Source organism: Prionailurus viverrinus, chromosome E1 (assembly GCF_022837055.1).
Source record: "Prionailurus viverrinus isolate Anna chromosome E1, UM_Priviv_1.0, whole genome shotgun sequence".
NCBI lineage: Eukaryota > Metazoa > Chordata > Mammalia > Carnivora > Felidae > Prionailurus > Prionailurus viverrinus.
In genome coordinates, this window is record NC_062574.1 from 7,745,375 (window position 1) to 7,769,720 (window position 24,346).

Below are 24,346 nucleotides of genomic sequence, written 5' to 3' on the forward strand. Positions count from 1 at the left end.
GGATAATATACAGTTTTCGGGGTTGTTAGGACTGGAAAAAAATGGGCACAGAGGATCTGGACCACAACAGGGGCTCGATCTCTTGGAACTGTCTCCATCTGTGATAATAACTGAGTCAGTTGCAAACACGCGACCTGGGTCTGATCTATAGTGGTGATTCTTTTTCTCTTCCCCCTTTCTTTTTGCTGTGTGTCTCTCTTCCTTGTTGTTTTGAAGTCCCATTTTTAGACTCATTCTTTCTTATGCATCTCTCTCTCTCTCTCTCTCTCTCTCTCTCTGTGCGCACACATTGAAACTAGAACAGCAATTGGCAAAGTTCAGATGATCTCAATTTATGAGAACAGCAAAGACTCAGGAAATTTCCAAATGTTGAGCTTGATATAGAGCCTTGGCAAAGTTCGGTATCTGACTCTGATACAACGTTTAAATGTTTAGGTAACTGAAGAATTCAGGGACGACTGGACACCAACAAACTTCCTCTAGGAAGAAGAGGTCAAAAGAATGGACTTGGATTCCTTGTTGGATATAATTACCACACTAATGCATGTGAAGGCGTGCTCCCTGGATCATGGTGTGTGCACACATTTATTGCATGTGGGCTAATTTTATTATTTCATTTACTTATTTTTGAGAGAGAGAGAGAGAGAGAGAGAGAGAGAGAGAGAGAGCGCATGAGGGGTAGAGAGTGCGGGGTAGAGAGAATCCCAAGCAGGCTCCATGCTGTGGGCAAAGAGCCCAACATGGGGCTCAATCTCACTAACTGTGAGATCATGACCTGAGCTGAAATCAAGAGTGGGACACTTAACCGATGGAGCCACCCAGGTGTACCCCCCCCACCAAGGCTTCATTCTTAATAAGCGGCAGATTCTGAGGTTCAAATCTAGCCCCGCCACGCTGCCTCTGCTTTTCCCATTGGCCAACGACTTCTGGAAAAATCTTTCCCTGAAAAACTTTCATGCCTTGAAAAAACACAAAATAGTTTTTTTCAGTTGGCTTTCTAGTTTTCTAAAAATATCTATTCTCAGAAGGGCTTAGAAAGTATAATGAACACTGTTAATTGCTGGCCGGTACCCGTTCTCCTTTCTTTCTTCCCAAGAAAATACCAGTTCTAAGTACGTCAACAGTCATGCAAACCATGGGTCTCAGGAGAATCCGATGCCATCGCCAGTTCTAGGAAGCGGTCTGATTAGGCAAAAGGTAAATCCGTCTACCATGCCGGTGACTGGTTCTGGAATGAGCATATGCCCTAATTCTGGGCAAGAAGACAGAAGGAGAGACCTGCTGGAAACTTCTGGAAGACTGTTCTTTGTTCTGAAAAGAGCCCCAGGGAAGTCACTTGCTCTCCCAACGGTCACCCGTAAGCTTCATCGTTGCGCCAGCCATCCTAAAGTCACAGAGGGAACCAGTCTTAGGATGAGACCCAAACTGTGGCTTACAGAGCAGAGACACGGAAGTCAAGTATGTGGTTCCTTGAAAACATGATTGGGCCACTGATCAAGCAACACCGAAGGCCACTCAACACCTGGACCTCACCTTTGTGAGCTAGTAACTCGTGTTTGCTGAACACAAATCTATTTAATAACTTCTTCAAGCAGTTGGAGTTCACCTTTCTGTTTTTTTACAGCCCCCACCCCACCAATGGGATACTACCAATAATACAGCCAAAATAGCAGGTCCATGGTGGAAAAAAGGAGACAGGCAAGCAAAACCTAAAGCTGGAAATATAGCATCATCCTCCAGATGAAGGATGCAATTTTCCCTGGGGTAAGTAATCGCACCATATCTTTGGTGCTGTCTTCATTAACTTAAATCGGTGATCCTCCAAGGTGTTGTTCTGGGCCACCAGGCTTAACATCAGCTGGAAACTTGCTGGCAATGCAAATTCTGGGGCCTCACCCTCGCCCTAGTGAATCAGAAATTCTGGGGATGGTAGCCCGACCATCTGTGTTTTAATAAGCCCTCCAGGGGATTCTGGTCCTCGGGTGTAAGATCCACTTCCCTGTGTACCTCAAGGTGAATTTGCCTGAGGAGTTCTCAGTATTGATGATCAGCACTTGATTGGAACTTGGAATTTAGAGGTCGCCATCTTTATCCCAGGCTCTGAATGTCCGGGCGACACAAACACATGCTTTCGGGGTCTTGAGTCATTGAGCAGTGCTTCTGGCAAACTGAATTCTGTCCTTGTTGACCCGAAGCCAATTTGGGGTTGATTAAAACTCCCTTTACTGCTGTTAAGAAACCAAACCTTAAAAAGCGCTGGTCCGCCCTGCAGAGTAAATATGAACAGTTTTATTTGGTACAGGAGGCACATAGAGAAATGTGGTATTTTCTAACTCTTTAAATTGCCACTTCTGGAACATTTTAAATGTAGTTCTGGGCTGGCTCTGATTTTTAATTAATGTGTTTTTTTTTTTTTCTGGCTCAGTAATTTTACAGTTTGAAAAACAAAATTTGTTTAATATGCAATCGGGGGGGGGGGGGGTGGTGGTTAATGCTCTATCCTGGATGAATATTTCTGTAAGCAACCTGGTCAGGGACAATAATTTTAGCAGTATTCTGGGAGCGATGAGTATCATTAACACAGTGTGATCATGTCAAAGGAAAAGTGTCTTTCACTCAGGGAATCTAACATGTGGTTGGTGTCTTGATAATTAACCCATTGCCCTCGAGAGAAAAAAAAAAGGTAATTAGAAGCAGAGGCAATTAACTTCTTACATCTCCACCCCAGTCTTCGGTCTTCGAAAGGGGATTCCAGAAGGGGTTGAAGGAAACCAAGAGGACAGAAGCAGTTACATTGTATCAGGAGCGCTCATGTGGCTGTTGTGTCAGAGAGTTAGATGAAGAATGTGGGGAAGGGCTCCCTCTCTCTCTCTCTCCCCCTGTGCCCCTCTCCTCTGCTTGCCCATGTGAGCGCTCTCTCTAAAATAAAAAAATAATAGGGGCGCCTGGGTGGTGCAGTCGGTTAAGCGTCCGACTTCAGCCAGGTCACGATCTCGCGGTCCGTGGGTTCGAGCCCCGCGTCAGGCTCTGGGCTGATGGCTCGGAGCCTGGAGCCTGTTTCCGATTCTGTGTCTCCCTCTCTCTCTGCCCCTCTCCCGTTCATGCTCTGTCTCTCTCTGTCCCAAAAATAAATAAACGTTGAAAAAAAAATTTAAAATAAAAAAATAATAATAACTATTCTTGTGTTTAGAAGCTCTGCTCTGCGTTTAGGAATTTTTTTCTCATTCGGCATGCTTGCCAAAATCTTCAGCACCTGCCACGTTTCTTCTCCAGGAGACCAGATGATAAGATAATGAGGCAGAGCCGGGCTTTGAAGAATTTTCGGTGGGAACCCAGTAATCTTTGGCCTTTGTTTTCCTGTCTCTAAAATAGGGAAGAGCATGAACACACTGGATGTCTGAAAAAGTAATGTAAACCAGAAAAGCAAAGCATAGGCTCAATAGAATTAAGGCTTCTTCCTGCCTGGGGTGTCTGGGTGGCTCAGTCGGTTGAGCGTCCGACTTCGGCTCAGGTCACGATCTCGCGGTCCGTGAGTTTGGGCCCCGCGTCGGGCTCTGTGCTGACAGCTCAGAGCCTGGAGCCTGCTCCCGATTCTGTGTCTCCCTCTCTCTCCCCCCCATCCCCTGCTCATGTTCTGCCTCTCAATAATAAATAAACGTTAAAAAATTAAAAAAAAAAAAAGAATTAAGGCTTATTCCTAAAAGGGCTGAAACTTGAATGAAATCACGATGCGATGCATTCCCCAACTTGAACCAACAAAGATATCAGATACCTAACAACTTTATGTAGGTCAAGTATTAAAATGGATATTGAGACTGTTCTAAATAATGCATTCTAAGTACAAAATGGGAGAAGAATGAGTTACTCCCTAAAAAAAAAAAATATATATATATCTACTTTGTACGTGGAGAATAATCGCTGTTTTTCCTACAGCCCAAATGTAACAGTTTGCCATGAGAAGTTCAGCACAGCTGTTTGCCTTACTTCTTAAATTTTCCTATTGCTCAGGCTAGACTTTGCCCAGCCTCTTGTATCCCTGCATCTGATAGTTTATTGCAGGTAAAACAAGTCCCAAATTATGCTGGACTTAGAGTATCCTACTGGTGGAGGGAAGGGGCTTGCTAGTGATGACAATCTAGGGGTGTTTCCGGTTTCCGAGAAGCTGAGATAAATACCCTCTACCCTGACTTTCTCCCTGAGAGCATCTATAAAATCTGGATAAAGAGAGCAGGGAGTAGCTAGTCAGGGACTCGGGGAATTAAGTCGCAGGAAAATGGGAAAAGACTAGAATGTGGACTGGTGTATTTCCGTTTTGTTTTTTCTTCTGGGATCCTTCAACGTGGAATCAAGGAAACCTGAAACCAGTGTGGATCAGTGAAGGCAGGCGTCTTCAGGAGAAGCCCCCTAGGTCTGTATCAAGGAGCGGAAATCAAGTACCAAGCAGCAGAAATGAAGTATCTGAACACTCAAGAGATGGGAAATCTTCCATTTTTCTATTCTTTTTTTTTTTTTTTTTTTTTGAGAGAGAGAGAGAGAAAGAGAGAGGGAGCAAGTGAGCGAGGGGCAGAGAAAGAGAGAGAATCCCAGGAGGGGCAGAGAGAGAGAGAGAAAGGGAGGAAGGGGAGAGAGAGAGAAGCAGGGCTCACCCACAAGCGGGACTCGAGTTCACAAATTCACGAACCATGAGATCATGACCTGAGCCAGAGTCAGATGTTTCACGACTGAAACACCCAGGTGCCCCCTCCCCCCCACCCCCTGCCATTTTTCTATTCTCTTTAAATTCATTTCTGGGACCCCTGGGTGGCTCAGTCGGTTGAGCATCCGACTTTGGCTCAGGTCATGATCTCACGGTCCGTGAGTTCGAGCCCCGCGTCGGGCTCTGTGTGGACAGCTTGGAGCCCGGATCCTGTTTTGGATTCTGGTGTCTCCCTCTCTCTCTGCCCCTCCCCCACTCATGTTCTGCCTCTCTCTCTGTCAAAAATAAATGAACATTAAAAAAATTTTTTTTTCATTTAAAAAATAAATAAACATTAAAAAGTTTAAAAAAAAACCCAAAAACCCACAATCTATAGAAGCCTGGTCAAAACATCAGCCAGTGGGTCTGCCTCGCAAAACATGTTAGAAGTTCTTCAGACAGAAGGAAAATAACATAGACCAGAAATTTGGATCTATGGAAAAGAAGGAAGACCATCAGGGAATGAATGAATAAAGGTAAAATAAAACACGTAGTTTTCTATTCTTCATCGATGTAACAGATAACGGGTTTTTTTAGTAATAATCACAACAATGTATGGATTATCTATGCATATATATTATACGTACACTTATGTACAAGAAAAATAAACGACAGCAAAAACACAAGGGGCCGGAGGGATGAATCAGGAATATTTTTGTTGTAAGGTGTTTGCACTACCCACGCAATGACCTGGTGTTATTTGAAAGACATAAAGGAAGACCAACACAACATACATGGTGAGTATCTGCATAAACATAATGGTCTATCCTTTAAGTTTTTAAAAATATACTTGATGCCTGAAACTAAAAATTATACACACTCTCTGATGGTGGCTTTTCAATGACTGTAGATGTAATACACAAGACATTTGCAAGACGAAGGGAAGCGTATCATGGGACCTCAATGGTGATAAGATTGATACATTCCATTTGAAATGGTAAAATATGGGGGCGCCTGGGTGGCTCAGTTTGTCAGACTTTGGCTCAGGTCATGATCTCACGGTTCATGGGTTCAAGCCCCACATCGGGCTCTCTGCTGTCAGCATGGATCCCCCTTCGGATCCTCTGACTCCCTCTCTCTCTGTCCCTCCCCTACTCTCCCTCTCTCTTAAAAATAAATAAACATTAAAAAAGAGAAATGGTGGGGCGCCTGGGTGGCGCAGTCGGTTAAGCGTCCGACTTCAGCCAGGTCACGATCTCGCGGTCCGTGGGTTCGAGCCCCGCGTCAGGCTCTGGGCTGATGGCTCGGAGCCTGGAGCCTGTTTCCGATTCTGTGTCTCCCTCTCTCTCTGCCCCTCCCCCGTTCATGCTCTGTCTCTCTCTGTCCCAAAAATAAATAAAAACGTTGAAAAAAAAAAAAGAGAGAAATGGTAAAATATATACTCTAAGTAGACTGTGGAAAAATATATATGGATATTTTAATCACGACAGTATCTACTCAAAAATTATACCAAGAGATGTAGTGAAAAACATAGTACATAAATTAAAATGGAATACAAAAACATTCCAGTAACACATAATAAATCAGGAAAGGGGAACAAAGGAATGGGAAAAAAAGGAACAAGCAGAAAAGATAATTAAAATGTAGATCAAAATATTTTTCTTTACATATAAATGCATGAAACACATTGATTAAAAGACAAAAAAATATCAAAATAAACTAAACACGGGATTAGATCATGCAGCCTAAAGGACTCAATATAAATACAGTAATATAGGCAAGGAAAAAGCAAACATCTAGAAAAAGGTATACTATACAAACAGTAAACAAAAGAAATCTGTAGTGGCTATATTGGTCTATATAAACTTCAGCACAAAGAAAATTACCAAGGATAAGGAATGATATTACATAACAACAAAAGGACCAGTTCATCAAAAGACACAAGAGTTCTAAACATACATGCATGTAACAACAGAGATTCAAAATACATAAAGCAAAAATTGACAGAACGAAAAGGAAAAAACAGACAAATCTGCAACGTAGCTGAAGAGTTCAGCACTAAGTAATTGATAGAACTGGTAAATTAAAAAATTCAGCAAGAATATAAAAGAACTAAATAATTCCATCAACTGACTATGTCTAATTGGCATTTCTAAAGCTTTCCACTCAACAACAGCCGAATATACATTCTTTTTTTTTATTCTTTTTTTTAACGTTTATTTATTTTTTGAGAGACAGGGAGAGACAGAGCATGAGTGGGGGAGGGGTAGAGGGAGGGGGAGACACAGAATCCGATGCAAGCTCCAGGCTCTGAACCGTCAGCACAGAACCGGACATGGGGCTCGAACTCACGGACCATGAAATCATGACCTAAGCCAAAGTCAGATACTTAACCAACCGAGTAACCCAAGCGCCCCAGAATATATATTCTTTTTAAATGCACATGTAGGGGTGCCTGGGTGGCACAGTCGGTTAGGCGTCCGACTTCAGCCAGGTCACGATCTCGCAGTCCGGGAGTTCGAGCCCTGCATCAGGCTCTGGGCTGATGGCTCAGAGCCTGGAGCCTGTTTCCGATTCTGTGTCTCCCTCTCTCTCTGCCCCTCCCCCGTTCATGCTCTGTCTCTCTCTGTCCCAAAAATAAATAAAAACGTTGAAAAATAAAAAAAATAAAAAAATAAATGCACATGTAACATTCTCCAAGATAGAACATATCTGACTTCATAAAACAAACCATAACAAATGAAACAGAACTGAAATCATACAAAGTATGTTTTCTGCTCATAACAGAACTGACATAGAAATCAATAACAGAAATAGAAAAGAAAAATCTCCAAACACTTGGAAATTAAACAATACACCTCTAAATAACCAATGTGTCAAAGAGGAAGTTTTAAGGAAAATTAGAAAACATTTTAAAATAAACAATATGAGGGGCACCTGAGTGGCTTAGTCATTTGAGCATCCAACTCTTGATTTCAGCTCAGGTCATGATCCCAGAGTCATGAGATTGAGCCCCGTGTCAGCCTCCATGTTGAGTGTGGAGCCTGCTTAAGATTCTCTCTCTCTCTCTCTCTCTCTCTCTCTCTCTCTCTCTCCCCTTCTGCCCTTCTCCCCCAAATTGCTCTCTCTCTATCTAAAAGAAAATAAAAAAATAAATAATGTGAAAATACAAAAGTCAGAAACTACAGGTTGTAGCTAAAGCAGTGTGTAGAGGAAAATTATAGAATTAAATGTACATGCTGAAAAAGAAAAGTTTCAAATCTATCATTAAACTTCCTCCTTAAGAGACTAGAAAAACATAGCAAAATAGATGTAATATAAGCTGAAGGAACTAATTGAAAACAGAAAGAATAACAATAGATAAGAATAGAATCAAATGCTGCTTATTTGAAAAGATCAATAAAATCAATGTATTTCTATGAAAACCAATAAAGAAAAAAGAGAGAACAGATACATTACCAATATCAGGAATGAAAGAAATGATCTTCCTATGGCCAGGGAGTCCACAAGTTTGGTAACTTGGGACAAAGCCCTTAGATGCTCATTTTTAGCAACAGGTTAAAATAATCAGAACTGACAACTTTCCAGAGTATATACTATATTAATTAAAATTAGTCCAGCTATGACTGCAAATCAATGTAGCACTGGTTTGAGGAAGGTGGAAATCTGGGACTAGAGTGCCCACGGCTGGATGATGTTCTATTATATTAGTCACTGGCTTCTTTTATTCTTGCTTCTCTACCATTTATGGCTTCTTTCTCAAGATCACCTCACGGTTCAACATTAAAAGCAAACCGTTGAATATCTATTCCAACTCACAGGGAGAAGGAAGGAGAGGTAGGAAGCCTACGTTGAAGGACATCCCCCAGTAGCTGTATATTTTTTGCATTTCCCCATAAAACGAGGCCTCCACACTTGAACTATCCACACTCACTGATCTTGACCTCTCCCCCTCCCAGAGACACATCAGCTCAGATGTAATTCTCATCTAAAAGCAAAGCACTATTGGAGTGCCTGGGTGGCTCAGTCAGTTAATCATCTGACTCTGGACATCAGCTCAGATCATGATCTCGCTGCTGCGGGATCGAGCCCCGCAGTGGGCTCTGTGTGCTGAGCGTGGAGTCTGCTTTGGGTTCTCTCTCCCTGCCCCTCCCCTGCTCGTGCACACGCTCTCTCTCTCTCTCTCTCTTTCTCAGAATAAATAAATAAACATTAAAAAAAAATAAAAACAAGACATTATGCACGTGGGTGCAATTCAAAATGGAGCACGTCACGGGTTCTCCAAGCTTCTAAGAAACCGAGGAGTCCTGCTCTGCTCCACAACCCCTCCCTCACTTCTCCTGCCTCTTTTTACCCTCCCCCCGCCCCAATGCCTTCACCTTCTCCCATACCCTTCATCCAATCCGCGAGCGGTTCCTTTTGAGCGAACCTTCACAATAAATCTTGAATTCTACCACTTTTGGTCTCTACTCTTATACTTTAATCGAGGCTACACTGACTCTCGGGATCCATCTTTAATTTTTCATCTCTAAAACAGGACTCAAAACTCTCAGAGGTCTAGAACAGGGATTGGCAAACGTTTTCTCTGAAAGACCGGAGAGTAAAGGTTTTAGACTTTGCAAACGATACAGTCTGCTCCAAGTACTCCGCTCTGCCATTGTAGCACAAAACAAATTGTCGTGGCTGCGGTCCAATAAAACGTTATTTACGAAAACCAGCAATGGGCCACGTTTGTCCCACAAGCTGTAGTGTGCCAACCCCTGGTCTAGACTTTTGCTGTGGGAGGTCCCGACAGCGTGTTTCACAGTCCTGAAAACACGGTGTTCAATCTTCATCATGGCTCATTAGAAACCAGCAACTTTTTTTTTTTAATTTTTTTTTTCAACGTTTAATTATTTTTGGGACAGAGAGAGAGACAGAGCATGAACGGGGGAGGGGCAGAGAGAGAGGGAGACACAGAATCGGAAACAGGCTCCAGGCTCTGAGCCATCAGCCCAGAGCCTGACGCGGGGCTCGAACTCCAGGACCGCGAGATCGTGACCTGGCTGAAGTCGGACGCTTAACCGACTGCGCCACCCAGGCGCCCCGAAACCAGCGACTTTTAAAGCTCGTTGTTCTGTATCATTTAAAAATATGGCCACGCATGTTCTTCCATTTGTTCACAGATCTGGAAACATACATCGCGATGACTTTTTCTGCACAGTGCTGCAGTGTAATCATCCTTAATGCCTGAAATCAATATCTCTTCGTGTCTGACCTTTCTAGGTAACGATCTATGTGACAGAATTGCTCCACACATACTCATTTTATCCCTACAGGAAAACTAAACACTCTAATTAATGAAGCCTCTAATGAAACCTTTTCCTTCACCCTGAACTTTAGCTGAGAATATGAGGACAGCCAGATTGAATATGAATGGAGCTTGCGTGTTTCCTTCTGTCGGAGAGCATCTAAAGACTCAAAATGCAGTTTGTTCCCAGAACAAACTTTTCCAGGATGCAAAGGAGTTATCCACATCTTCACGTATGGATGATAGACATATTTATGGGGGAAAAAAGGGAGTCATGGGCTGGAGATGAGGAAGAATGGAATAAGGATGGAATAAGGAGTGCCATGGCTCATGGGTTAAATCCAACGCAGAGACATGTTGCTTGGCATTTATAGTTGTTTTGAACAATTTGAGCCATCACAAACAAGATCAGAACATTTTGCAGTTAAAAATTCAGATATCCAGCTTATCTTTAAACAACTAAGTATTTCTGGCAACACAAGGACCAAACTATTCCAGAGCAATAATAAGCTAGACCTGAATGGTGACCCACTACTTTTAGATGGAAAGTATTTCCTACTTTCCCACAATCCCCACTACTCCCTATTGTCTACCTAACACTGGAGCAAAGTGTCAGTTGCCAATGATTATTGTCTCCCCACTACATTTTTCCTATAGCAAAGAAATATTTTTTTCTGTGCCCCTTTCCCCATGAAAAGCATAAAAAATAGAGGGTTGAAAAGACCATGTCATTTATGGAAAAGTAGAAGTTAGGACTCATTTATGCTGGCTGTCTGGCCACCATAGGCAGTTCAAAGTTTTACTCTTGGGCAGGAGGAAGAGCTCAACCAGGAGGCTGGGGCTGAGTTCTAGTCTTTAGCTCTGACTTAGTGCAAGGGACCTTCTGGGCAGGGTACACGCCCTGGCTCGCCCTCAATGTGTCCTCCCAAAATAAGGGGCTTTGTATAAGTTAGGGTGTTTTGATGGCAAGGAAAAATAAAGCAGTTAACAGGAGGGTATCAGATGCCATGGAATTGATTTGAAAGCGGAAATGATAAGGAGCTAAAAGCACTAGAGGGAGCTTGGCAGCAGCCATTGTAGAAGCAGACCCATAATAAGAACAAACATTGGGCAACGGTGCTGCCCAATGGCATGGATGAATCCCAGCCATTTTATTTGCCTCTGTCTTCCTCATTCACTGTCCAAAGTTCCACTGTGTGATTGGCGATGCTTAGGGGTAGGCGGGCTTTTCACTGGTAGCATTGGGCCAGCAAACAGGGAGAGCTGGGAGAAGGAAATCCAGAGGCCCCTTCTATCTTCCACTGCAGAAGAGACACCAAAACCACCCCTGGGGGGGGGGGGGGTGAAGGTAAATCCTCGAAGGGAAGTTGGGCGGCTACTGGAGCAGGATAACATATGATGCCCAGGCCAAAACCCCAAATGAATGCCCTCCGTTGGATTACACAAAATCTTATACGAAACCTACACCTAAAAGACACAGTGGTTCTGTCTGAAGCAGGAAGAAGATGCAAAGAGTCCCCTATTTACTCTCTGACCCCTCACTCTGCCTTAGCATGAAGCAATTCCACTGACCCAAGATCTCCCTGAAGCCCAGAGCAAAAACCACGGGACAAGATCATCTGTATCATTCCTTGAAGCTGCAATTTTGAGATCTGAAGGGCAGAAAAATTACTTGAGTTTCCACCGGTCGGCTGGGCTCAGAGACCCTAACTAGGCGATGTCTACAAGATAAATCTTGTTGGCCAACCAAGCCATGAGAATTGTTCCCCCGGGGAAGTGTAACGGCACCAGTAAATCATTCTCATTGACTACTGATGAGAGGGACCGGCTTCCAGGTTGCTACTATCCGAGGCAGAAATTGGAAACGATGACCTCAGTGTTAACAGCTGAAGGGCTGATCACCGACCCCTGAGCCACCGGATTCCTCCACACGCATGGAATGCCTCCACTGTTGGATTCGAGAACGTCTCTGTGGCCTGCCTCTCTCACACACAACAGTATGTCTTTATCCTTTGTTTAGCATGGCAATGAGAGACGGGAAGAAAACAGGACCTCGTGGCCTCATAGCATGAGACACCGGCAGGAAGAAATGAGGAATGTGAGGGAAAAAAAGATATCATATTTACCAAAGATTTGTTTTGAATAACCAAATAATAACCAATAACCCCAAGCCACTTGGGGTAGCAAGCAGCTGGAAGCATATTATGAAACTATTACCATACTGAAACAGAACTACGCTTAACAGCATACCCAATCATGCAGAAATTCCCAGTGGCGGAGATCGTTAACTCTTTGAAGAGTTTGGAAGAATTTTTTATTTCTATTCTGGAAATATCCCAACCTCACACCATTCTGTTTACTAAGCCAGCGTTTATACAGAGGGACGTTGGAAGCTCGGTTGATAGATCAAAGTTTTCTCCTGCAAATAGTCTTGCATATTCCCTCACTTTAATTTGCTCTTTATACGTGAAATGTGCCTTACTGTTGCAGGTGAATTACTGGTAAGACACTATAGATCTCAAAGGGAACTGAGCCACTGGCGGAGCTTAGATTTGACACTGCCAGAAGTGTTGTCTCTTACCCAAAGAGTTCAAGTCTCCAGGGAGATACAGTCTCATCATCTCTTCGGAAGTCAGGGACTCCTGACTTCACCGATAGTAAGGGACATTGCAAAAGCATCTTGAAGAGGACGGGTTTCTGTGATTGATTCTAGGGCTCCGTAACACATCAAGTCTCCCTTCACACGGTCTCCAGGCTGCCCTGTCCAGCACAATGTGTACGTCAAATGGGAGATCTTAAGAGCAAAGGAACCAAACAGCCCATCCAGGGAAAACACCTTCAGATACCTGGCCTGTTGTTTGTGTGTGTGTGTGTGGGGGGGGGGGGGTGTGGGGGGTGTTTATTAAGCTTTCCAGGTGATGTTGATGCAACTCATCTCTGGACTAAGTTCTGGGATCCACTGTGTGTAATTGGAGTGATTGGAGAAAATATATATCCATCTATGTAAATGTAGTTGATTAAAGCCAAAGCCACAGTCACAAAATCCAACGTGATGTAAGACACAGCAGAGGAAAGAGGAAGGCACACAGAGGGCAAACACAGTAACCATCTTGAAACCTGGCTATTCTGATGTCAAATGACCTTTTACTAAGACCCGTTTGAAACACAATCCTCAGTTAACTTGCAAATCTCCCATGTTGAAAAGGCTCAACAGGAAGTATTGAAACTGGGGATGCCTGGGTGGCTCAGTCGGTTGAACGTCTGACTTCGGCTCAGGTCGTGATCTCACGGTTCGTGAGTTCGAGCCCCACATCGGGCTCTGTGCTGACAGCTCAGAGCCTGGAGCCTGCTTCCGATTCTGTGTCTCCCTCTCTCTCTGTCCCTCTCCCCCTCACGCTCTCTTTCTCTCAAAAATAAATAAACATTAAAAAAAAAAGTATTGAAACTACATAGCTAACACTTACAGGAAATCAAAGATTCCTTATATTAAATCTAACCTAAATAACAATTTAACCATCTTTCTCACATTCTTTGTCTTTGCAAGAAGGCTCCGCTGTTGGCATTCTTTTGTAAAAATTACACTCATGCTGCATTTGCCAGCATGCATTGGACAAATCATTCCAAGGGTGACTTTTTATCAAATTTGTCAGTGTGCTCTGCGAACCAGAAATCATCTTGTAGAAGGCGGAGTGGACGACTGGCTAGTGGTGCATACTTAAACAGACGGGGGGAACCTTCTAGACTGTTCTTCCTCTGTTTTCTAATTAAGAAATTTCCTTCAAAGAATTAATGGTTTTGCTCCATGCTTTTCAATCCTGGCCATATACAGAAATCTTCTAGGGAGCCTTGAAAAATTCTAAGCCCTTACCTCAGATACTCTGATCCAGTCATTAGTGTTTATAATGGTGCTTGAGAGATTCCAGTGTACAGGCAAAATTGATGACCACTGCTTTAATTAAAGTCTCAAAACTTGGGTATCAGTAACAACAAAAAAACTCACATTCAGGGAGTATTTCAATCTGTTAAAAACTTCTTATGCTTTGGTGTTTCCAATGGTTTTGTTTTTTCTGAGAGGCACTAAGGTCAGGTTCCCAGATAAAATGCAAGATGCCCAGCTAAATTTAAATTTCAGTTAAATAACCATCATGGAACACACTTACAACAACAACAACAACAAAAATTTCTTTATCAGAAATTCAAATTTTCCTGGGTGGCCTGTATTTACTAAATTTGTCAATCCTGTCCTAAGGGTCTCAGAAATAGTAGAGGGAAATTTCTAGTCGAATCAGGACAGGAAAGGAACCATGGACATCTGTTGGTTTGCCTGCCATCCATCCCTCATTCTTCCTGTAACCACAGTTTAATTTTCCTTAAGGAATAATCCTCCCCAACCCCCCGTCTATGTGGTTTGGGTGGACACATGAGCTAGACCTGCCAATCGGAGATGTCTGTCTCCCTGGCCAGAGTGATTCACACAAGCATGGCGGACGTTTAAACCAAACCAACCAACCAAAAAAAAAAAAAAATCATTCCAGAACTTTTGTGTGATTGTGGGGGAAGAGGTACCCTTTCTACTAAGGTCACTGAGAACATAGGTTACAAACCTGAAGCTACTGGTGATCTCCTTACCACCATATGTGAAGGATATCCCTGAATAAAGTCAACAAGAAGAGGGAAGAGCTAAGAAACGAAGAGAGACCAAGCCCTAATGAGCCTTTGGACCCAGTTATGCCTGAAATCTGTACCCGGCAGTTTTTGAGATGGCAATCACTTGATTCATCTCCTTAGCTCATACCCACTTGGGTTCGTTTTCTGCCATTAGCCCCCAAAAGAATCCTGAATAATGCACAGAATGAGTACAAATTGAAAAGCTCGAATGGAAAGATACGCTTTCACTGGCCTCACTACATTCTTTTTTTAGCCCCAAGAAATGGTTCTTCCCAATGCCCCCGTATTTGATGACTCCCAGTATCTATCACTGACCCCCACTGTTCCTAATCCAATATTCCCTTCTCTGTACCTCCTCATACTTTGTCCTTTCTATCATGGCATTTTCTCGTACACGATAGCCATTTAATCACAAAGCTGTTCTATAGTTTTGTCTTTGTGTTCCCAGCCAGGGTCTGGCACAGCGGAATCAGTGCTTGTCAAATTAAATTGACTGTGTAGACAGACCATGATGGTGATGAGGATGACGATGATGATGACGACAATGATGATGGTGGTGGTGGTGATGTATTCAAAAGCTCCGCTGAGCCATAGGCTTGGCCTATGCCAGAAGGGAGGGAGGCTGTGGAGGAGAGAGCTGGCTGAAGTCAGGCGGACCATTGCTTCCATCCACCACCCCTGCATGTGCGGATTAGGGATAAAGCTTCAGATTTTGTGTCTAATCCAGCATTCAATGCCATCAGGTTTTGGTTTACCCAATTAATCTGTGCCACATATACTATTCAACTTATACTTGCATTCTAGAGTTCAGCAACAATGAAAAATATATTTCCAGGTTATTTCCTTATTTGGTGCCCTTCCCGAAAATGAAATAAAGGATACAATCAGTGGTTTCTTCTCCCACGGAAGTGGTCCTTAGTTATTGTGATATGCCATACGAAGAAACAGAGAGAGATTTTTTTTTGAGAGAAAATATAATAATGGCATACACCTTGGCTTAACGGCGAACTATGTGTTCACGGTCAGTGTTGACATCATTGACTATTGTTAAAAATTATGATAACTCTTGGGAAAATGCAGGGGAGGAAAGCAGTGGTCTGTGAGAGGAGCCAAATTTTCATTCACCATAACAGAACAGTGACGGATAATGGCTGTAATTGACAATGTGCTGATATATCTGCTTCTAGGTATTTACCACCACGGAGGCAAATGTCAGAGGCAAGAACCACAAGTTGGAAGTGGTTGCTGCAGGGGCTGGAATGGGGCGGGGAGAGTGCCAGGGGACACAAAAGCGAGGTAAGGAGTGTTGGAGGGAGGACGTCCTCTTCCTCTTTCCACAAAGGGTTTTACTCTACGGACGATCTCCGATAGGATGGAATCTGGTACGGAATGGACTGAAATGTGTGACAAGCCTAATGGGATAAAATGTTGCTCAGAGGTTGGAGTGAAGGACCAAGGAGTCCTCGATCTCCCGTCGCCTAATTGAAGGATCCGAGTCAGTTTTATGGCTGTGTCTCCAAGGATAAAAGGCAAAAACCAGTCATGCTGAAGAGTTTGGAATGACGTGATCCCTGGCTTCCCATTCAGCTTCGATGCCATGAGGACACAGTGTCCTGAAAGCATGACATTTGACTCTGTCTCAGTGTGTATCTTTGGAGACTGGCACCGAAATCTCTTTTGAACTCCCTTGTGCTTCATTTCACCATGATGAAAATCAGTCCCCTCTCAAATTAAACTGACTACAGCCTCTTGTCCTCTACAGGGGGCCTCAACCTTGGCTGCTCAGAATGCCATACTATTCATTCCTCTGAAAGTGCCTTCCAGTAACCAACCTGACTGTTAATCTTGCAAAACAGACTGGTAGTTCTTGAAGTCATCTATTAACAATGACTGAAGCCTTAATCTGGCGGGAATCTCTCTCCATCAAGCAAATCAACTCTTTGAAGTGGCACGGGGGTGCCATGGAGCCCGCGTTCAGAGGATTCCCTTTGAGAGGGTAGCCTCTCATCTCGGGAAGACATTACAGGCGACGTCAATGGCTGTCGGAGGATCTTGACTAGAAGCTGCCATCATTGCAAAGCTGAGATAAAAAGTCTCCATGTTCCTCTTTAGAACTGCCCATCATCCATTTTCTCTGGAAGATTTGCTTGCCAGTTAGCAAAACCTTCCTGAGCAGTCGTGACAGGGGGTAATTTCTGAGGAAGAGAGCTCGTGACACAATTCTTTTAAATAAAGAGAGTGGGGAAACACGGGGAAGAAAGAATGCTTCAGAGGTTTGACTTCAAATAGCATGAAAGGTAGACAATTCTAATTTCTTATGTGTGAGTTCACCTAGCGTCCATCTCCCGGCCTAAAGGAGTCATCGGCGAAAGATAAATTCATGGGAAGTCTCCAAGTATTGCAATTCCACGGATCCTGGACAAATTCCGGGGAATCTGAAGTCCTCATGGAGGAGAAGCTTGCGTGTTTGTGAGCTTCCCTTCTCTTCACAGAATCAAATGACCATACGTGGTCGGAGCACATTTGAGGCAACACAGTGCACCCCTCCATCCAACAATACCCCTTCGTGCTTGGTCTTGTTTGAACTTTAATATATCCAGTGATGGGGAGCTCTCTGCATTCCAAGGGAACACGACCTTTTCTTTGTGAACAGTCCAACTTGCTGAAAAGTTCTCTACTGGAGTTTGAATAGAATCTGTTTCCTAGTTTTATTGCCTAGAATAATATGGTGTCATTTTAACTCCTCCTCAACTAGAGAGGGCCACCATATCATCACTTCCCTGGGATAAGCAGACTCAATATTTCCAGTTGTTCCTTACATCAGTTGCTTTTCTTCTTCTTCTTTTTTTTAAACGCTTAATTATTTTTGAGAGAGAGAGAACAAACACATGTATGAGTGGCAAAGGGGCAGAGACAGAGGGAGACACAGAATCACAGAATCTGAAGCAGGCTCCAGGCTCTGAGCTGTCAGCACAGAGCCTGATGCAGGGCTTGAACTCATGAACCGTGAGATCATGACCTGAGCCAAAGTCGGATGCTTAACCGACTGAGCCACCCAGGTGCTTCCCTAAATCAGTTGCTTTTCAAACAGGGTTCTTTATCATGGTGACTCCTCCTGGACAGTCTCTAAGATGCTACTATTGCATTTAGAAACTATGGCAACCATCCATGGCAAAGTGTGTTTTCTCTTGTATTTCCCCAAGCCAGTGTCTTAATCTTAAGAAGAGTGCAACTTGGGTTCGAGCCCCGTGTTGGGCTCTGGACTGACAGCTCGGAGCCTGGAGCCCGCTTCAGATTCTGTGTCTCCCTCTCTCTCTGTCCCTCCCCCACTTGCTCTCTCTCTCTCTCTCTCTCTCTCTCTCAAAAATAAATAAACATTAAAAAAAAAAAGAAGAGTGCCACTTGGAGTTATACAACCCTAGGGGTTCTGTGAAGGTATTATTCGTGGCACACAAGTGTTGTAATTATAAAGTAAAGAGACCACCTTGGTTCCTTATCCAATAAATTTCAAAACAAAAGGCAGGAGCGGAAGAGTTAAAAGAGAGCAACAAATACCCCACGGAGCATTTGGTCATGACTTCATGAGTGCCAACAGAATTTATCCATTCAATTAGCAAGTTAGCATTGATTGGAGAATAACTCCTATGAAAATAGAAACCATTGGGCACCATGCTAAGCACTGTTTCCTATTCTTGGGAATTGTGCTGTTTCCCTAGAATGATGCACACTGTCACCTAGGACCTCTGAGACACAAGTAGTTCCAAGCAGGACAGCCAGTCTGTAGCTTTCTCTTTTCATGTTGTACAACAGCACAAATGATGGTCTCACACAGGCTCTGGGTGGGCCTCTAAGACCGATCTGTGTTTCACCCCTTACGATACGTCTCAGGAGGTACTTGGTACGTATGAGTTGCCATGTCCGACGGCTTCAACCCTTTTGCACTGCATTGACTTGTCTAAGAGGTTAAAAATCAGTCAAAGCAGTGTTGACATGGTCTTTGATTCTCTTCCCTCCAAAGACTAATTTGACTAGCTAGACTTCCATTGATCCCCGCCCCCCCCCCCACCCCTGCTCCCTTTGCCAATATTGACACTGGAGGACAAACACTGTCTCGGGAATAGATGTGTCCATTTGCCTGGGGCCTGGAGCCCTGGGTCAGTTATGTTAAAACCAGACACACCAGCGGAGGTTAAAAGATAAGCCCCCAGCGTCTTGAGCTGTGTTTGCTGTTTTGACAAAATAGACAGCTTAAGCACGTGGAGGACAGTTCATTTCTCCCGTCAGTGTCACCTAGAAGACAGATGTTTTCGGGAACAAGAGCCAGAGATCCAAGAACCTGGGCGCAAGACCAAGCCATCTTGTCTACCTCAGCAATTGAGAGAATCGACTCTGAGCACTCGTGTTGCCCAGGCCGAGCACTCGTGTTGCTCAGGCTGACTGATGAGAGGCCTGCAATCAGAAATGCACAGCGACAGGAATGTGCTTTTCATCCCCACAAAGCATGAAAGGCAGCTGTTTGGCGGTGCTTCCAAACAGAAGGCTGGGCAATCAGTGAGTCTGGGACCCAGCAGGACTTGCGGCGGGGGGGGGGGGGGGGGGGGGGGGGGGGTATAACAGTGGAAGCATCTGGGACCTTCTCACAGATTTTTGTCATCTTACGTGGCTAATTTCATAGCATCGCTGTGAGAAATGGGCCCGGACGTGGTACCACCCTACAGACTCACACACCAACGGCTTTTCAAGGGCGCCACTGATTTTCTTGTGTTGGGTCTTGTGTTGCATCTTTCTTTCAGACGCACTGGTCTGAAACAATTTCATGGTTTCCGGGTAAGGAGGAGAAAGAGTGCAAAGCCGGATATTTAATACTACTTAAAAAATAACACGTATGATTTTTTGTGTACGCATATACCGCTTAAAAATCATATACGTACATATACGTCTTATTTTCACGCATGCATTTTGCATATTTAAACGAGCATGGACCAGAGATCGCTTTGTACTAAAATGATTCGTGAATGTGACTTTCTTCCCTGTTTCTTCTCAACGTCTTAGGGGCAAGGACCACATCTTCCCTCCCTGGGAGTCCCCCTGAGTATTCCAGGGTGGTTTCTTGCATGTTGTATACGTTCTATCAGCGTTAACTGAGTTGTCATTTGAGTTCAATGGGTCCGTACCCACCCCTGCTCAGTGCAGTCTCCTTATGACATCATTTACTGCACCTCATTTCCTGCCTCTTGTCTAGATTCGCCTCGTTGTCATCCTTATTCTGTCTCTCTCATCCCTTTTGCCCAAGAGAGGAGGTCGATTTTGTTCTTTCCCATACCATCCCCTTCCCACCAAGAGGGATCGTGTCGTGATCTCTCATTGCAACACTTGTGCCAATAACTCTCCAGGAAATGACTTAAAACATCATCTGCCAATACTCCCCTCTGGGGGTTGTAAGCGGTCATTCCGTTTTATGAGCAAAGGACGCAGTTTGGGTCCTTCCCTCCCTCAAACGTTAACCAGGAGAGATTAGCTGAGAGCAACTTGTAGTTTTCATATGCAGCTGGCCGCACCAAAGTTTTGCCTCTGAATGCATTTCTCTTTCGCTAACATATTCCTCACTGTGCTTTGTCTCCTTTTTTGCCAAGTTGCTTTATTTCTCTCCTTTGTCCTGACTGATCAAGAAGAAATGCCTCTCGCCACTGTTTCCGCCTGCTCTGTCTCTAGCTACTGCTAATACCCAGCTGGAGAAATGCAATGATATGTAGTCAGTAAATATTTTCTTTTAGAGTAATTTACTAAAGGAGCATTCCTTCCTTCCAATTACTGCTCTTAAAAGTATTTAGTTTATACTTTGAGTTTCTAGATTATGTTGTCTATTGACCTGTGAAAGGTTCACTGATAGGTACAGAGTCCTGCATTAGTAGATAGTAAATAAATATCTGTTGAATTCGTAAGTGAAGAAAAACAATTTTAAGGGTCCTTCATCATGCAGGCCAGCCCCCTTTGACATGCACCAGTTTGTCAGTACGCCTTCTTTCTACCAGAGCAGAAAGTCCCTGTGAGTATCTTTAAAAATCACCGTAATTAGGTAATAACTTGTTTATTAATTTAACAAATATTTAATTCCTATTCTGTATGGCATTTGGTAGATATTCAATCAACAATACGTGGAATGAATGAATGGCAAACTGATGAGACATCTAAGTGTCGTGTCCTATAAGAGACATTTGAAGAAATAGCAAGATTTTGATCAAGAAAGAGAGGCTCCCTGGGGCACTTGGGTGGCTTAGTCGGTTGAGCGTCTGATTTCGGCTCAGGTCATGAGCTCGTGGTTTGTGGGTTCGAGCCCCACGTCAGGCTCTGTGCTGATGGCTCGGAGCCTGGAGCCTGCTTCGGATTCTGTGTCTCGCTCTCTCTCTGCCCCTCCCTGCTCATGCTCTGTCTCTCTCTGTGTCTGAGAAATAAACACATGTAAAAAAAAATTTTTTTTTAAAGAAAGAGAGGCTCTCAGAAGGTAATGACACCTGTCAAAAAAATAAAGGATTGTCACAGATCCTGTCTGAACTTTAAAATTTGGTATTTTTGGGCCACCTGGGTGGCTCAGTTAAGCATATGACTTTGGCTCGGGTCATGATCTTGCGGTTCAAGAAATTGAGCCCTGCATTGGGCTCTAGGCTGATGGCTCAGAGCCTGGAGCCTGCTTCACATTCTGTGTCTCCCTCTTTCTGTGCCCCTCCCCTACTCATGCTTGGTATCTCTCTCTCTCGAAAATAAATAAAAATATTTAAAAACGTTTTTAATTTGATATTTTGTTTATCATAGGTTTTTTTTTGCACTAACTTGCTTTTTTAAATACCTTATTAAAATATAGCCTCGACTAATGGGCTTTTTGGCACCCCCTTGAGTTTTGAACAGGAGGTGAGTTCCCCCACTCACTTCACCTTAGTGGCAGGCCCTGCAGGTAACATTTACTCTGCAGGCTCAGTGGCTTTCCATCATCTCCACAAATTCAAATCACAGCATCCTTCAAAGTCCACATTAGTGCTTGGGGTGGAGGGTGCCCTGACTATTACTTGGTACTTGCATAGGAGGAGAAACAGGTATGCTCAAATTAATTCATCACAGAGGGCTCCATAGAGTGATGGACAAAAGGAACAATGACAGATGAGAGCTCAAAGGACCACTCTAATGGAGTTTTCTGGCAAATCAGATTGAGACGGTAGCTTAGATTCAAGCTCTAGATAGGACTTTGTTATGGGATGAATTGTGCCCCTGTATATGCTGAAGTCAGCATCTCAGAATGTGACCGTATTTGGAGATACAATCTCAAAGAGGTACCTGAGTTAAAATGAGGTTGTTAGGGTGGGTCCTCATCCAATGTGATTATTGTCCTTATAAAGAGAGGAAATTTGGATACAGACATGAATGGAGGAAAGATAATGTGAAGACACAAGAAGAAGACGGCCACTCATAAACCAAAGAGAGAGGCCTCAAAACAAACCAATCCTACCAGCACCCTGAGGCATCTGTCGGTGGCAGGAGTGACAGAAGAGGTGAAAAAGAGTAATTTGGGCAGGCCAGCAGAACTCCAGACACATGGAAACATAAAGGAAGAGAGAACACTGCATCACCCACTTGCACTAATGGAGTATTCTATGACCATACCCATTAGGAAATGCGGGGTAATCTATGACACAGTCAGAGTCTGATCAAATCATGTATCTTCCCCTCAGAAGAAAGGGAAAGATGGCAGAGAAGAAGGGACCATAGACTTCCTCCTCTCTAAAGCTCCGTTCAAATGTTACTTCTTGAAAAAAATTCTTCAGGTTTACATGCATCCATACTCCTAGAGCTGGAAGTGAGTTCTTTATCCTCTAAACTCCCACATAAGTTACCAGGTATGTTCCTATAGAATCTAGCACAGTTTTCACAACTACCATTTTTCGTTTCAGTGTTTTACTGAACAAATGTAATAAACTGGGAACTAAGGAACAGACACCCTGATGTACACGCCGGTAGAAATCGTAACTACTAATAAAAGAACAGATAAAGCAAGAACAACAAATAATTTCAATAACGGTAACTAAAACACCAAGCAATTGACTAATAAACTGTGCTGGCCACCTTTCCACGTGATGTCGTTTACAACTATCATTCATCGAGCCAAGCCACAGCTGTCTGCAGGAGATACGACGCAGAATCTTAAAAACAACCCCGTGGGTTAGTACCCCCCACCCCACTTCAACAGGTATGAAAGTAATTTATTTTAGCAAACATGTATGGAGAAACGAATATGCTCCCTCACTACATCAAGAATACAAACATAAGGTAAAGTTTTTGTCCTCAAGAAGGTCTTAGTTTAAGGAGGGGAAAATAACAAGCAAAGAATTGGATTCTAATGTAGTAAGTCAATTTCTTCATTTAACAGATATTCATTATCTACCCTGTGCTAGACACTGATCTAGGTTGTTAAAACATGTCAGAAAACAAAACAGAAAATATGATATAATGTAATATAACATAATTAACATAATATAACATAATTAATATAATATTAGAAAATGACGAATACAATGGAGCAAAGTACAGTAGAGGAAACAGAGGTGCTGTGGGCTGTGGGAGTTGGGTTGCAATTTTAAAGTAGGTGATCAGGATGGACCTCATTAAGAAGGTGATATTTTAAATTTTTTTAACGTTTATTTTATTTTTGAGACAGAGAGAAACAGAGCATGAGTGGGAGCATGCATGGGGGAGGGGCAGAGAGAGAGAGAGACACACACAGAATCCGAAGCAGGCTCCAGGCTCTGAGCTGTCAGCACAGAGCCCGACGTGGGGCTCGAACTTGTCAACCGCGAGATCATGACCTGAGCCGAAGTTGGACCCTCAACCGACTGAGCCACCCAGGTGCCCCAAGAAGGTGGTATGTAACCAAAGACTTCAAGTAAGTTCACCATACAGATATCCAGGGCAGCAGAATTCCAGAAGGAGGGACTAGATGATAGCAAGGGTTAAGGCAAAAGGAAGCCTGGCATGTTTAAGAAATGGCCACAAAACCAGCGTGGTTAGAACGACATGAAAAAGACACAGAGTGGTAGCAGCTGAGATTGGTGACATACCCATGGGCAAACCAAAGGGCCTTTTCAGCTGTCATAAGGGCTTCGGATTTCGTCCGCAGTGAGGAAGAAAGGTATTGGAAAGTTTTGAGCAAAGGAGTTAAGCTTGTGTTCTCTGAAAAGCAGAGGCCAGGGTGGAACCAGATAGTCAAGGGGATTTACTGGGGACGCTCCTGTGGAGGGTAAAGGTGCAAGGGCTTATTAGGGAGATACGAGTAAGTTGGCATAGACTGAAGGCCACTGCGTATGGCTGGTATCTGTGAAAGGAGAGAGGGAAAGAAGGAAAACAGACTTGGAGCAGCTCCCTACTGGAATACCTCTCTGAGAAATTCAAAAGCCTCCCATGCGTGAGGCCACAAAAGTCCAGCCCAGATGCCCTCCCATACTCCATCATCAGCTGGGAGCAGCCTGAGACAGCATGACCGAAAAGAGCTTGAACACTGGGTGGATCCAAGGTTGTGGCAGCTGGATGCTGTTCCTCAACCACCCTTCTCTCAGTGGGTTTTCTGGAAGGAAGATCTGAACGGCACATCAGCATGGTTGCCAACAAAAGTGAAATCATCTGAATTGTATATATAAAAGATCACTCTGGCTGCTGGGTAGAGAATAGAA

At 43.6% G+C, this 24,346-nt stretch overlaps 1 long non-coding RNA gene across 2 annotated transcripts in view; it reads right to left on the reverse strand.

Moving 5' to 3' along the window:
- Positions 1 to 862: 862 nt before the first annotated feature.
- The window catches only part of LOC125151366 (uncharacterized), a 90,235-nt gene continuing 66,751 nt past the window's right edge, over positions 863 to 24,346 (reverse strand). Inside the window, exon 4 of one of the 2 annotated variants that reach the window (XR_007146738.1) lies at positions 863 to 1,384. This is a non-coding gene — a long non-coding RNA (uncharacterized LOC125151366). Of the gene's footprint in view, positions 2,267 to 24,346 lie in introns of both variants that reach the window. The other variant, XR_007146737.1, reaches the window with a different exon arrangement.